This window comes from Aotus nancymaae, unplaced genomic scaffold, assembly GCF_030222135.1.
Source record: "Aotus nancymaae isolate 86718 unplaced genomic scaffold, 86718_ANA_hifiasm-v0.15.2.pri h1tg000012l, whole genome shotgun sequence".
Taxonomy (NCBI): domain Eukaryota; kingdom Metazoa; phylum Chordata; class Mammalia; order Primates; family Aotidae; genus Aotus; species Aotus nancymaae.
Window position 1 is genome coordinate 36,937,571 of NW_026988423.1, and position 14,694 is coordinate 36,952,264.

Consider the following 14,694-nt stretch of genomic DNA (forward strand, 5'->3'; position numbering starts at 1 on the left):
CGGAAATACTAACTACCATCAGAGATTACTACAAATATCTCTATGCAAATAAACCAGTAAATCTAGAAGAAAGGGATAAATTCCTGGACACTAACACCCTCTCAAGACTAAACCAGGAAGAAGTTGAATTCCTGAATAGACCAATAACAAGGTCTGAGGTTGAGGCAGCAATTAATAGCCTACCAAACCAAAAAAAGTCCAGGACCAGACGGGTTCACAGCCAAATTCTACCAGAGATAACAAGAGGAGCTAGTACCATTCCTTCTGAAACTATTCCAAACAATACAAAAAGAGGGAATCCTCCCTAACTCATTTTATGAGACTAACATCATCCTGATACCAAAACCTGGCAGAGAAGCAAATAAAAAAGAAAATTTCAGGCCAATATCCATGATGAACATTGCTGCAAAAATCTTTGATAAAATACTGCCAAACCAAATCCAATAGCACATCCAAAACTTATCCATCACGATCAAGTCAGCTTCATCCCAGGGATGCAAGGCTGGTTCAACATATGCAAATCTATAAATGTAATCCATCACATAAACAGAACCAGAAACAAAAACCACATGATTATCTCAATAGATGCAGAGAAGGCCTTCGACAAAATTCAACAGCCCTTCATGCTAAAAACTCTCAATAAACTAGATATCGATGGACTGTTTCTCAAAATAATAAGAGCTGTTTATGGCAAACCCACAGCCAATATCATACTGAATGGGCAAAAACTGGAAGCATTCCCTTTGAAAACACAAGACAAGGATGCCCTCTCTCACCACTCCTATTCAACATAGTATTGAAAGTTCTGGCTAGGGCCATCAGGTAAGAGAAAGAAAGAAAGGGTATTCAAATAGGAGGAGAGGACGTCAAATTGTCCCTGTTTGCAGACAATATGACTGTATATTTAGAAAACCCCATCATCTCAGCCCCAAATCTCCTTAAGCTGGTAAGCAACTTCAGCAAAGTCTCAAGATACCAAATCAATGTGCAAAAATTGCAAGCTTTCCTATACACCAATAATAGTCAAACAGAAAACCAAATCATTAGCAAATTCCCATTCACAATTGCTACAAAGAGAACAAAATACCTAGGAATGCAAGGTATTCCTAACAAGGGATGTGAAGGACCTCTTCAAGGAGAAGGACAAACCACTGCTCAAGGAAGTAAGAGAGGACACAAACAGATGAAAAGCATTCTATGCTTATGGTTAGGAAGAATCAATATCATGAAAATGGCCATACTGTCCAAAGTAATTTATATATTCAATGCTATCCCCATCAAGGTACCAATGACTTTTTTCACAGAATTGGACAAAAACCACCTTAAACTTCATATAGAACCAAAAAAGAGCCCACATAGCCAAGACAATCCTAAGAGAACAAAGCTGGAGGCATCACGCTACATGACTTCAAACTATATTACAAGGCTAGTGTAATCAAAACAGCATGGTACTGGTATCATAACAGAGATATAGAACAATGGAACAGAACAGAGGTCTCAGAAAGAATGCCACACAACTACAAACATGTGATCTTTGACAAACCTGACAAAAACAAGTAACAGGGAAAGGATTCCCTCTTTAAGAAATGGTGTTGGGAAAACTGGCTAGCCACGTGCAGAAAGCTGAAACTGGACCCCTTCCTTATACCTTATACAAAAATTAACTCTAGATGGATTAAAAATTTAAATATGAGGCCTAACACCATAAAAACTCTAGAAGAAAACCTAGGCAATACCATTCAGGACATAGGCATGGGCAAGGACTTCATGACTAAAACACCAAAAGCAATGTCAACAAAAGCCAAAATAGACGAATGGTATCTAATTAAACTTAAGAGCTTCTGCACACCCGAAGAAACTCTCAATAGAGTGAAAGGCAACCAACAGAATGGGAAAAACTTTTGCAGTCTACTTATCTGACTAAGGGCTAATATCCAGAATCTACAGAGAACGTAAACAAATTTACAAGAAAAAAACAAACAACTTCATCAAAAAGCGGGTGAAGGATATGAACAGACACTTTTCAAAAGAAGACATTTATGCAGCCAACAAACATATGAAAAAATGCTCATCATCACTGGTCATTAGAGAAATGCAAATCAAAACCACGTTGAGATACCAGCTTATGCCAGTTAGAATGGTGATCACTGAAAAATCAGGAGACAACAGATGCTGGAGAGGATGTGGAGAAATAGGAACACTTTTACACGTTGGTGGGAAGGTAAATTAGTTCAACCATTGTGGAAGACAGTGTGGTGATTCCTCAAGGATCTAGAAATAGAAATACCATTTGACCCAGCAATCCCATTACTGGGTATATACTCAAAGGATTATAAATCATTCTATTAGAAGGACATATACACACATATGTTCACTGCAGCAGTGTTCACAATAGCAAAGATTTGCAACCAACCCAAATGCCCTTCAATGATAGACTGGATAAAGAAAATGTGGCACATACACACCATGGAATACTATGCAGCCACAAAAAAAGAATGTGTTCATGTCCTTTGCAGAGACATGGATGAAACTGGAAACTATCATTGTCAGCAAACTGACACAAGAACAGAAAACCAAACACCGCTTGTTCTCACTCATAAGTGTGTGTTGAACAATGAGAATACACGGACACAGGGAGGGGAACATCACACACTGGGGCCTCAGTGTGGGGAACTAGGGGAGGAATAGCAAGGGGGGTGGAGTTTGTGGAGGGATAGCATTAGGAGAAATACCTAATGTAGATGACGGGGCAATGGATGCAGCAAACCACCACCATGGCACGTGTATACAGTGGTGTACATGTAACAAACCTGCACGATCTGCACATGTACCCCAGTATTTAAGGTATAATAAATTTTTTAAAATAAGAATTTGTAAATTTGGGTTATCTTTTTTTTTAAAAAAATACAATTCTTAGTTTCATCGATTTCTTCCTATTGTTTTTCTGTTTCCTATTTTGTTTATTTCTGCTCTAATCTTTGTTATGGTCTTTTTTTTCCCTAGCTAAACTTGAGCTTGACTTATTCTTCTTTTTCTAACTCCCAGAGGTGAAAGTTAAGTTGTTTATTTGTAATTGTCTTCCTTGTTTTTAATGTATGTATTTATCACTATGAACTTTGCTTTTAGTATTACTATTGCTGCATCCTATAAGGTTTTGTATATTGTATTTTTGTTTTCATCTGTCTTGCAGTATTACATGATTTTTAAAAAATTCTTCTTTTGACCTTTTGTTGTTCAACAATGTCTGGTGTAATTTTTATGTTTTTTTGAAGTTTTAGTTTTTCTCCTAATATTGGTTTCCAGTTTCATTTCATTGTGGTCTGAAAATATATTTGGTATAATTTCAATTATTTAATTTTGCTGAGACTTGGTTTGTAAATCTGACATATGATCTATCTTGGAGAAATATCTGTGTGCATTTAAGAAGAACATGCATCTACTGTTGTTGGATGTTCTATATCTGACTGTCAGACTCATTTTGTCTGTGGTGCTCAGTCCTTGGTTTCCTTACTGATCTTCTTCCTAGATGTTCTGTCCAGTACCAAAGTGGAGAATTAAAATCTCTTACTGTTACTGTATTGCTGCCTATTTTTCCTCTCAGTTCTGTCAAGGTATGCTTTACTTTTTTAGGTGCTCTGATATTAGGTATAGCATATTTTTTTATGTAAATATATTGATTATTCCTCTAATCATTCTGCAATGTCTTGCTTGATCTCCCTTGACAGTTTTGACTTAAAATCAGTGTTATCTCATTATAACCACTCCTGTTTTTTTTTTGGTCACCATTTACGTGAACTGTCTTTCTCCATTCACTCATTTTAAGCCTATGTGTGCCCTTAAATCTCAAATGATTTTCCCCTTACTTGAGTTGAGGTCATGTTTTTCTCTGGTCATCTTTTTAAAATCCACTCAGCCACTTAATGTCTTTTGATTGAAGAATGTAACGTATTTACATTTAAGCTAATTATTGATAGTGAAGGGTTTACTATTGGTAGTGGTTGTTTTATTTTAGTACTGTAGTTCTTTTGAATGTATTTTATTCTCTTACTGTTTTAATTTGTGTTTTACTATTTATTTTTGTATTGATATGCTTTGATTTATTTCTAGGTTTTTTTGTGTGTAAGTTCTATAATTTTATTTTTTATGTTTACCTTGGAACATACACAAGATAGAGACATAGCAGTCTAATTTAAGCTGATAACAACTTAAGTTTAATCACATGTAAAAACTCTGCACTTTAACTTCTCCCTCCTCACTTTATGTTATTGTCATAATTTCTGTTTGTTTATATTCTGCATTTTTAAACATGTATTTAGTTATATTTATTTGTAATAATTTTGTCTTTTTTATTTTTTAATTAAAAGTGACTTAACATTGTTCTGTATTTGTCTATATACTTAACCTTTACCAATAAGTTTCATAATTTCATATGCTATTTCATATTGTATTGTATTACTATTTAGTGTCCTTTCATTTCAACCTGAAGAACTCCTTTAAAATTTCTTATATGACAGGTTTAGTTGTGAGGAATACCCTGTGGGTTTTGTTGTTTTTTTTGTTTTGTCTGAAAGTATCTTTTTGTCTTCTATTATTTTTTAAATAACAGTTTTTCCAGGTATGAAAATCTTGATTGGTAGTTTTATTCACTTATTTTCCCCTCTACCATTCTTATGGCCTGTAAGGTTTCTGCTAAAAATCCACTCATACTTGTAAGGGAATTCCCTTGCATGTAACCAGTTGTTTTTCGCTTGATACTTTCAAAATTGTTTGTCTTTTACTTTTGACAATTTGATTTTAATGTTTATTGGTGCTGGGATTTTAGGAGTCCATTTTACCTGTTACTTTTTGGCATCTTAGATCTAAATGTACATTTTCTTCTCCAGGTTTGGAAAGTTTCCAGTTATTATTTCTTTGAAAAGCTTTCTGGTCTCTTGTTTCTCTCTTCTCCTTTAACACCTGTAATGCATATACTGGTCCCTTGATAAGATGTCCCATAAGTCCCTTAAGTTGTTTTTAAACTTCTTTTCATCCTTTTTTTCTTTTTGTTTCTCTGATTGAGTCATTTCTAATGACCTGTCTTAGCATTTGCAAATCCTCTTTTTTTTCTGCTTGATCTAGTCTGCTGTTGAACTTCTCTAATAAATTTTTCAATTCAACTTTTTCACTCTTTAGCTTCTTAATTTTTGTTGGCATTTAAAAATATTTTGTTATCTCTTTGTTGAAATTGTCACCTTGTTCATCCATTGTTATATTGACCTTGGTAAACATCTATGACAGCTCTTTTGTATTCTCTCTTAGGTAAATTATGTAACTCTATTTCTATAGGGTCGGTTTCTGGAGATTTATTTTGTTCCTTTATTTGGGACATTTTTGCCTGATTCTTCATTTTTCTTGACTTTTTGTGTTTGTGTCTGCATATTAGATTCTTTCTCCTGGTCTTCACTGACTTATTTTATAGAGGAGATGACTCCTACCAATCAATCAGCCTAGGTAGAAATTCTACCAACCCTTTCCCTTCCTAGGGAAAAGCAGACAGCTGTGTTTCTGTCTGCTTGCTCTGTGGGGTGAGCCAGGAAAGGGTGCTATAGTGTCTGCCAACCTAAGCTGCCACCTCCACTCTCCTTCAGGCTGCTGACTCATCCAAACTCCAAGACTGGAAGGACTGAGATCAGAGTCTGAGCCCATTCAGGAATGCTTGGGAATTGGATGCACAAACCAACCCCTTTTCTCCCTTGGGTCTCTTCCTGTGTCAGGGGCAGGGACTCTATTGAGAGGGTGTCCTGAATCCCCTTTACAACTTTAGTGAGTCTTGTTTTGCAGTTGTCTGGATTGTGAGAGATTTTCACTTAAGTTCTAGATTTCTCACAAAGCTGAATTGGTGAGTTTGTCAGGATAAGGATGGTTCAGGGCTGCCTACTCCTCTGTCTTGCCAATGTCACTTCTTTGGTTGCTAATGTTAGGAAAAGACTAAGCAAAATATCAACCATTGTCAATTCTAGCCATAGGAATTAAAGGATTTTTAAAATATTGTCTTTAATTTTCTGTAATTTTTAATTTCAAAAAATAAAATATGACTTCAAAAAGTATTATTTAATAGTATGAGATTACAATTCAACTATATTTATATGCCTACACATTCACAAACATAAACATAGGAGATGGGAAACGTGTATCAAAGTTTAACAGCAATTTTTCCATATCCCTAGGATGTAAAATACAGCCACAGCAATGAATATCCTCCCAAAAGGTAACAAAAATCCTCAAAATGGTATGAGTATTTTATTTTCTTGATAAATTATGTGATGATCTGAAGAAGAAGGGGCAGAAATGAAACTTTCTCTAGCTAGATGACTGGCTAGTCCTTTGGTGAGTTCTTAGTAAACACCACATCTGCTTTTCAGATTGTAATTAGTAATATAAGTGGTCATATTATCTGCTCAGTAACCCTGTCTACAATCAACCCATGACTTAGATCTGGTTTCTTTCTATTCTCTTTTCCTCTAAAGTTCTGAGTTTAGGTCTAAACCATTTGATCCCAATCTTAATGTTTAGAAAGGGACATCCATCAGTGAATTAGCCATGCTCGTGGTTATACTGATACCAGTACATAACAGGTGATCAAACAGGCAATGTCCTCTGATAGCCCAACAGATTACCGTGTATGTAGATGCACATATACAAGATACACAGAAAAAAATGAATATGCAACTCAATATTGGTATTTTGCTCTGTTTTATAAAAGCAGACTTTACCTGGTGTCTAAGTTATGTATGCATGAATGCCTCTTCAGTTTGAATTTCTGGGCTTTTAACAATGAATTTATAGCACTGGCTTCTGCATACAAATGTCCAGCCCACTTAGCTTTTACTGTGATGTCTCCTGTGTCTGTTTACAAGTGCAATTAGAGAATCTTATTTTCCAAATTGAGATTGCTGAGTTGAAAGTACAGTCCTCAACCAATGCTTTGAGTTTGCAAATCATATTCCAAGAAAACAAATTCGTTGTAGCAAATGCCTGAAAGAAAACAATAGCAGTAAATTCTGCTAGAGATGAAATAGGATGTTCTGTATCCATCACTAAGCAAAAAATTGAAAAATAAAAGAATAACTCTTGGTTCATTCTTAAGTCCTAATGCTAACTGGTCTGCATTTGTTGAGCTTTGTAACAAAAAGCTTTTGTCCACAACTTGTATTCATTTTAAGGTATGACAGTTCCAAAGCCTTGGTAAGATATAAGCCATCCTTGTTGAATGTAACATATTAAACAGTTCACTAAGCTTACAATGGTTCAGAATGTTAAAAATAAAATTGTATCAGTAGCTCTGCCCGTCTTTGTGCCAAAGCAGTACAAATGATTTTTGAATAAAGAAAACAACAGTGTTCATCTGAGCTTGCTAACAACACCAATGACACATGCTGCTGTATGATATTCTGACTCTATCTTGAACACCCATTAGGGAGCATTATCATATGCAATATTACATATTCAAGAACTGACAACAATTGATGCATGGCTGGAAAATAATATGATAGCAAAGTCACACTTGGGTTTTACCCTCTGGAGAGCAGTCTGCAGGCTTAATTTGTGCTTCTCCCTGAATCAACAAGCCTACCGCCCCTGCCGCTACCCCATTATATAGGAAAGAAAAAAAAATTAAAAATAAAATTAGTTACTTATTTCTAAAAGGATAGAAACAAAGTGAAAATGCACCCTGACTTTATCTCTGCCATTTTTCTAGAGCAGACAGTAATGATTAACTGTGGGGAGGCCTATATTAATCAAACAAATATGGTAACACAGAGTACACATCACGGCATCATGGGTCCTATTAAATTCTCCAGGTTGTCTATCTACTTCGATCACTGCTTCCAATCAAGAACTCCTGAACACTTTCTATAAGGTGACAAGAAGTTTGGTTTCTCCTGAGAAGAGTGTTTTCCTCACCAATTGCAAATTCCCACACCTCAGTGACTTGGGTGGCCTTTGTCAAGGAGACAGGCCTGTCAAACAAAGAAGGCAGGGAAGTTAGAATGAATATGTGTGTGTGTGATGAGGAAGGCTGGGGATAATGAGAGTAGTTGCACATCAGGTATGGTTTTCAGCCATAGTGGTGATAACAGCTTATAGGCAAGTGGCAGTGTAACTGGGAGTGTGCAGAAATGCCAAGGAAAACCCTTGATTAAATGCCCTTTGGAAATCAGAGGTCTCTCCTGCTCATGGTTTCAGGGAGAAAGCATCTTCCTGTCCCCAAAAGTTCCCAGGACCTGAAGAATTCATTTGCACTCCTCCCATTAAGAGCTTTTGCTCAGTACAGTGGCACATGGGGACAAGTTGTTCTGAGAAAGACGATCGAGCTCTGATAGACTGAGACGTGCTGAAGACAGAGTTGAATCTCAGCAGTCTAATGGGCCCAGTGAGGCAGTAAATTTCGCAGCAACTTGACACATTAATATAGAAGTACAGTCTGTTATATCAAAGGGAGATTGTCTTAGTCCTTAAGGGGAAACCAGCAATCCAAAAATGAAAAGTGTGCACTGGTGACTTGTGAAAAATGTAGTTAACACTGAGAGCTGAAGTACAGAGCTTTACGCCTTCTCTGGTTTGAGTTCCCATCAAGGGCAGGCTCTGGTCCCTCCTGGAGACCACACGCCTCACAGCATCCACATCTCCTAACCCTGATTCTTAGCAACCTTGGCATCTTTGCAGCCACAGAGAAGGGGAGCCAGCAGACAAGTTTTTATTTGGTTCCATGGGACAATGCAGCCTCTATCTTTCTAATGCTGTGTTTTCCCTTATGTCTTTGTGCCACCACAGCAGCTTGGAGCACATTTCTGTATGACTCCACAGGGGGGAAAAAAACCCAACAACTTAATTATCCAATAATAGGGAGACATTTTGGTAAATTACAGAATGTCCACTGGAGAAATATGACAAATCTGTTTAAATGATCATTATAAAAATTAAATGGAAAGAAACATAAGAAGTATTTATGATTTAATGCTCAATGAAAATGTAGACTACAACACTGTCAGAATAGACGTAAAACCATGAATTCATAGCAGTCAAGACTGGAAAGTAATATGTGCATATGCAACTAGTTATGTTAGAATAAAGAGATTATGTAGGTTTTTTTTCATTTTGCAAATTCATTTAACAATGTTGTAACATTATATTCCTAAGGCATATATTTTTAATAAGCTATATGAAATAGGAGCTAACTTAATTTATTAACACCTTTTGCCTTTCTTGCTTAGTAACTATCTAATACTAATACTTTCAGCACACACATTTAATTTTCTCCCAAAGCTATAGTCAAAGTATAACTGGAGACAGAAGGTGCTTCATTTCTTACACCTACGGTTCTGTCCTTTCTACCTTCCTTTCCTCACTTCTCAGCGGCTTAGGAATCAAACGTGGCCTTTGTGTAATAGAAAATTCATTTAACAAAATCAATGTGTACTGGTCTGACAGACGAGTTAGTTCCACAGGAGACCTTTCCATCATTCTTTGTGATTTTGTTTTCTTTTTGCTTCAAATAATGCTGTAAAAGAGATTTACATGAGGGTAAGATTTGATTGAATGATCCTAGCACCTTGGGGTCTGCTGGGGGATTTGAGTCCAGTCCAGACCACGTCTCTTGGAAGAGGGTCTAGACGACTACATATCTGGAGTAACAGCATCTTTAGTCTTTAAAAGGAAAAGGTCTTTAATGTGATAGAATTAAAGTAGTGTGTTTACAATTAAATTCAATTGTTTACAATTAAAACAATGAAGTGTGACTTGTCCCGATTCAGGTAAATGCTGTTCCCTACACCAAGAATTATATGATGGTTCCTATAGAGTATCGTGAAGGTGAAGCAATGCTCTCCCATTTACATGGGTTACAGTTATTTAGTGATTTAATGCTGTGTTTCCAGCTATCTTTTAACTTCAAAAATAGCCAAACTTCAATGCAATTGAACAAATCAACCACATCCTCTCCCCTGTGTGTGCATATGCTTTTAGTCCAACTGAATCCAAAAGGACCTAGTTAGGTTCTAGAGGTACCAGGCTCACTGCTCTCCTATGCTTTGGTTAACTTGTGATTATGTATGAAGTTACATCCAACTGGATGGGAGTCTCCCAGAGAAGGAAGAACTGTATCTCACCTACTTTGTTCACATACTGGTAACAAAATTCGTTTCGGAAAATAAATTACTTTGCTGGCCTCTGATGGCTAAGCAATGGGGATGGGGCAGAAAACTAAAGCAGAGAAGAGAGCTCAGCCCCAAATCCTGTTCTACCTTCCTACATCTTACATCTGGACATGGACTTAACAAAGTCCACATATTTCTTATGAATAACCCTAATAGACACAACTTTTATATAGAGAAAACTTTTTCCTTTTGGACTAAAGATTAGAGTCAGTGTCTACTGGGAGAAATTGGGCTGCTTCTGCTTGACTGCCATGAGGTCTGGGGTTACTCCTGGCACTGGTGAATGCTTGGAAGCCCCAGTGTATTATCTCATGGGGAGGAAATTCCCAGGCATTCCAGGTATTCTTATGAAGACAGAGACCTTCCCATGATGAGGACTGACTTGTCCCAATCCCAGAAACATGGATAGAGTTGTAAACAGTCAACTTGAGAACTGCAGCCCCCAGTGAAACAAACTGGGCTCAAATCACTAATAAATCTATATCTCAGGGCCCAGATAGAGCTATCTTAGTATGAGGAATAACAGAAAGAAATGGTGGGACTACTATTCACACATACGTGTGTGTGTGTATGTGTGTGTGTGTGTGAGAGAGAGAGAGAGAGAGAGAAAGAAAGAGAGAGAGAGCACAATTGCATGCAAAAGATGAAGGATCCCATGTCCATGTACAACTGGGAAAGAGAACAATTTTATGATCATTTCTACTGTAGAACAACCTTAAAAAGTGTATTCAATAAAATGGAAGCTTATAACAAAAAAGGACATTGAAAGGAAAACCATAAACCTAAGTAAACAAGTTGAAGGCCAAGAATAGACTTGGAGAAAATATGTAAGAATTACCAGGGAATAGAATGCACACTGCTAAAAAATCAAAATGCTAACACAGCAAAAAAAGGTTTACTATTACCAGTGATGCAAACAACAGCAACAATAATAAAAAGAACTAGATTAAAGTATGCAGAGTACGTAGTTTGGAAGTCACTCATACCTACAGAAGGCAGTCAGTGATAATCTATACTAAGGCTAATCGGACTCCTGGAATATTCAACTAAACATATGAAATAAAAGATGTTTTCAAAGATAAGATACAAGAAAATTTTCACCACAATGAAGAAAGAATTGAGTCTTAAAGTTGGAAAGTTACAAAGGGTTCCAGGAAATGTTGATATAGAGTAGTCAGTATGAAGATGATGCTTTTCATTTAAGTCACTTAATTTCAAAGATAAAGAGGTAGTTTTTCAGTTATGCAGGCAGCAAAACAAATCACTGGCAAGAAGAAAGCAATTGGAGTGCCTTCAGGGTTGTTTGTTGTTTCACTTTTTTGTTTTTGATTTTTTAAAGACAAGGTCTCACTGTCACCCAGGCTGGTGTACAATGGTATGATCATAGCTCACTGCAGCCTCAAACTCCCAGGCTCAATGGATTTTCCTACTTCAGCCTCCATAGTAGCTGAGACTACAGGTGAACCCCACTGTGATGCAAAATCAGTAAGAAAATGTCTCTATATTTTTGGGCTTTTTGTTTTGTTTTGAGACTGAGTCTCCCTCTGTCACTCACGCTGGAGTGCAGTGACAGGATCACATCTCACTGTAGTCTTGACCTCCTGGTCTCGAGCCATCGTCCCACCTCTCCCACCTCAGCCTCCCAAGTGTCTGGGACTGCAGGCATGTGACACCACACCTGGCTAACTTTTTACAGTTTTAAAAGAAAGTTTGTTTTATCCAAGACTATTATACTTAGGCTATTTGTTTCTTTGTTTGTTTGCTTGCTTGACATGAGACCTTGCTCTGTTGCCCACACTGGAGTGCAGTGGTGTGATCATGGCTTATTGCAGCCTTGAACTTTTGGGTTCAAGTGATCCTCTTGTCTCAGCCTCTTGAGAAACTGGGACTATAGGCACATGCCACTGTGCCAGGTTAATTTTTTATTTTTTTATAGAGTTGGGGGTCTTGCTTTGTTGCTTATGCGGTCTTAAACTCCGGGTTCTGGCAATCCTCTCATGTTGGCCTCTCAGAGTGCTGGGATTACAGTTATGAGTCACTGAGCCCAGCCATTGATGGTTTTTTTTTTTTTTAAATCATTCACCAATACAGTATCATGTAAGTATTTTCAAACAAGAAAGAACTTAGGAAATGCAACACCTTTTTTTTTTATTATTATTCAGTCTCCATAGAGACTGTCAAAAATTGCCAATGCCGACTATATTTCAAGTCGGCGGGGTATTGGGAAACGTTTTCAATTAGCAATAATCGCGCCTCGGATAAACCTCATTGGCTACGATACTGCCACTACGCAAAGCTAGGAAATGCAACATCTATGAATAAAACTCTACGTAATTACAAAATTTAGTGAACTAATTTAAAAATCAAAATAAGTAACTTGACAATATAGAAGACATGATTAAAAAAACGGATGGTTAAGGTAGGGCCATTTCAAAAATGATGGGCAATTGTAGCTAAAGAACAAACTAAGCTGTTTATATGCATAAACATATACACATAATATAATTAACAAATATCAAGTAGAAGTAGGAGCAAAGATGAGATAAAATGCAAATTTAATGGTGCACTCATCTTCATTGGAGGAAATCAATTGATGCTATTTAAATTTAAAGCATTTTTTATTAAGAAGGAGATCTAGATAGAGGGAAGCCAATCTATTAATGATTTTCACAATCCTATCCTCTTAACAGTAGACGGATATTTTAAGACCTAATATGTTTATTTGAAGATCAATTATTCCTTCATTTGCACTTAAATTTTTCTCTTTTGATAAATTCAAATGATAAATGTATTAATACTTTTATCAAAAATAAAATATGATTTAAATTTCATAAAGCATAATAATCCACTAATCTACTCGGTAGTTAACTGGATTATGTTTATGTGTTTGTGTTGCTCTCTGTAGACAGAGAGGACTACATGAAATGTGATTGTAGGACAGGGCTCCCTGATAAGAGTGAAGATGATCAGATCTCAAAATAGTAATTAATAGATGGTAGGATCCCCAAATAATACAGGCCCTGTAACGGTCGTAAAAGAAAAACGTTAGACAAATCAAATTGAATAGAATTTAACTGAGCAAAGAATGATTTGCAAATTGACGCCCAGAGCCAAAATAAGTTCAGAGTGTCTCTGTTCCTGCCACACGGTTAGATAACATTTATGGTCGAAAACAGAAACTGGCATTCAGAAAACTAAAGTGAAATATGGAAACAGCTGGACTGGTTACACCTAGGTGTTTGCCTTATTTCAACAGTGGCTGCCTATGACTGGCCCCGCCTTCATTGGCTGTGATTGGCTGAGACTCAGTGACTTGTTACAAGAGTAGATTACAGTTTGTGTACACATCCAGTTGACTTCTGGTTCAATGTGCATGGAGAAATCTTTAGGTTAAAATTAAATTACGTAAGGAGGCAGCTTTGGATTGAATTTAATTTAACAATTCTCCACTTTTGGTCAACCTCTCAATTTTGAGAGGTTGGCCAATACTTCAGGCGTTGATGCCACTCTGTCTCATTCATAAATGGACTATTTGGTCTCAAATTCTACTGGGAAGTAGCAGCACAGAGGGTTTTGTAAGACGGGAGCAAAGAAACAGAACAACAGAGAAAAACTGATTGGTTAACATTGGGTTATTTAAGGTTTTTTTTGGAAAAGTTAGAGAAGAATAACTTCCTTATGCTGGAATTTTATATTTTCACAAGAAGAAAAAACTAGTCTCTTTTGGGATTTATCTACTTCTTTAATGTTTCAGTTTGATTACTTAACATTTAGCATGAATGACTCCATTTTGGCTTGGTCTGGCCTGTCAGGGTCTAGTACACAAGCTCAAGATGATTGGGCAAAACAATAGCCCCTACAATTTTGTTTAACACAGTGATAAATCATTAAAATCAAGATGGGGCAATTGTCATACTGAGTAGCAACATTTAAGTGTCATTAAGGAGGGGTCAAATTTTTGAAGACCTATGGAGATATGGACTAAAACATGATATTCTTAGAGCCAAGAGAGATGGGTTCTGCTTAATTTGTAGAATCTAAAGAAATCAGGGACAGGTTATCAGGAGTCTACGGATAGTTACTGCAATAAAAACTTCCAATCTCTTGCCCAGTTTCTGGATCTTAAGTAGTTTTAGGACTCAGAAGCCATTGCAGGAAAGACAGCTGGCAAAGATATTCAACAGAAACTCCTTCCCTCCTTCCTAAAGGGACTGAAAGCTGTTTTATTAAACATCCACACATTTGGAAAGGGGTATGTTGTTGGATGTAGAATGTGAATTGACATTGATACTCAGGATCCAAGACATCATCATACCTGCCTTCTAGAAGGGAGGTGTAGGGGAGAAAAATGGCTTGCGTAGGGTGGGTGCACCGAGTCCACAGACCCATGTGAGGATCATTTCCGTTCCCAAACATACAACAGAATGAACACTGCCCTCACATCGTTTCCTTTACCTATTAACAGCTACTATAGTGGAAATCTTTGTACATGTCTCTA

The 14,694-nt window shown here is 36.8% G+C and overlaps 1 protein-coding gene and 1 non-coding gene across 12 annotated transcripts in view; both read right to left on the bottom strand.

The window, feature by feature from the left end:
- Positions 1–14,694, bottom strand: part of OPCML (opioid binding protein/cell adhesion molecule like) — a 1,160,549-nt gene that overhangs the window by 176,765 nt on the left and 969,090 nt on the right. The window lies entirely within an intron of this gene.
- LOC135274722 (U4 spliceosomal RNA) lies at positions 12,359–12,494 on the bottom strand. Its single transcript, XR_010342491.1, has one exon. It is a non-coding gene; the product is annotated as a U4 spliceosomal RNA (small nuclear RNA).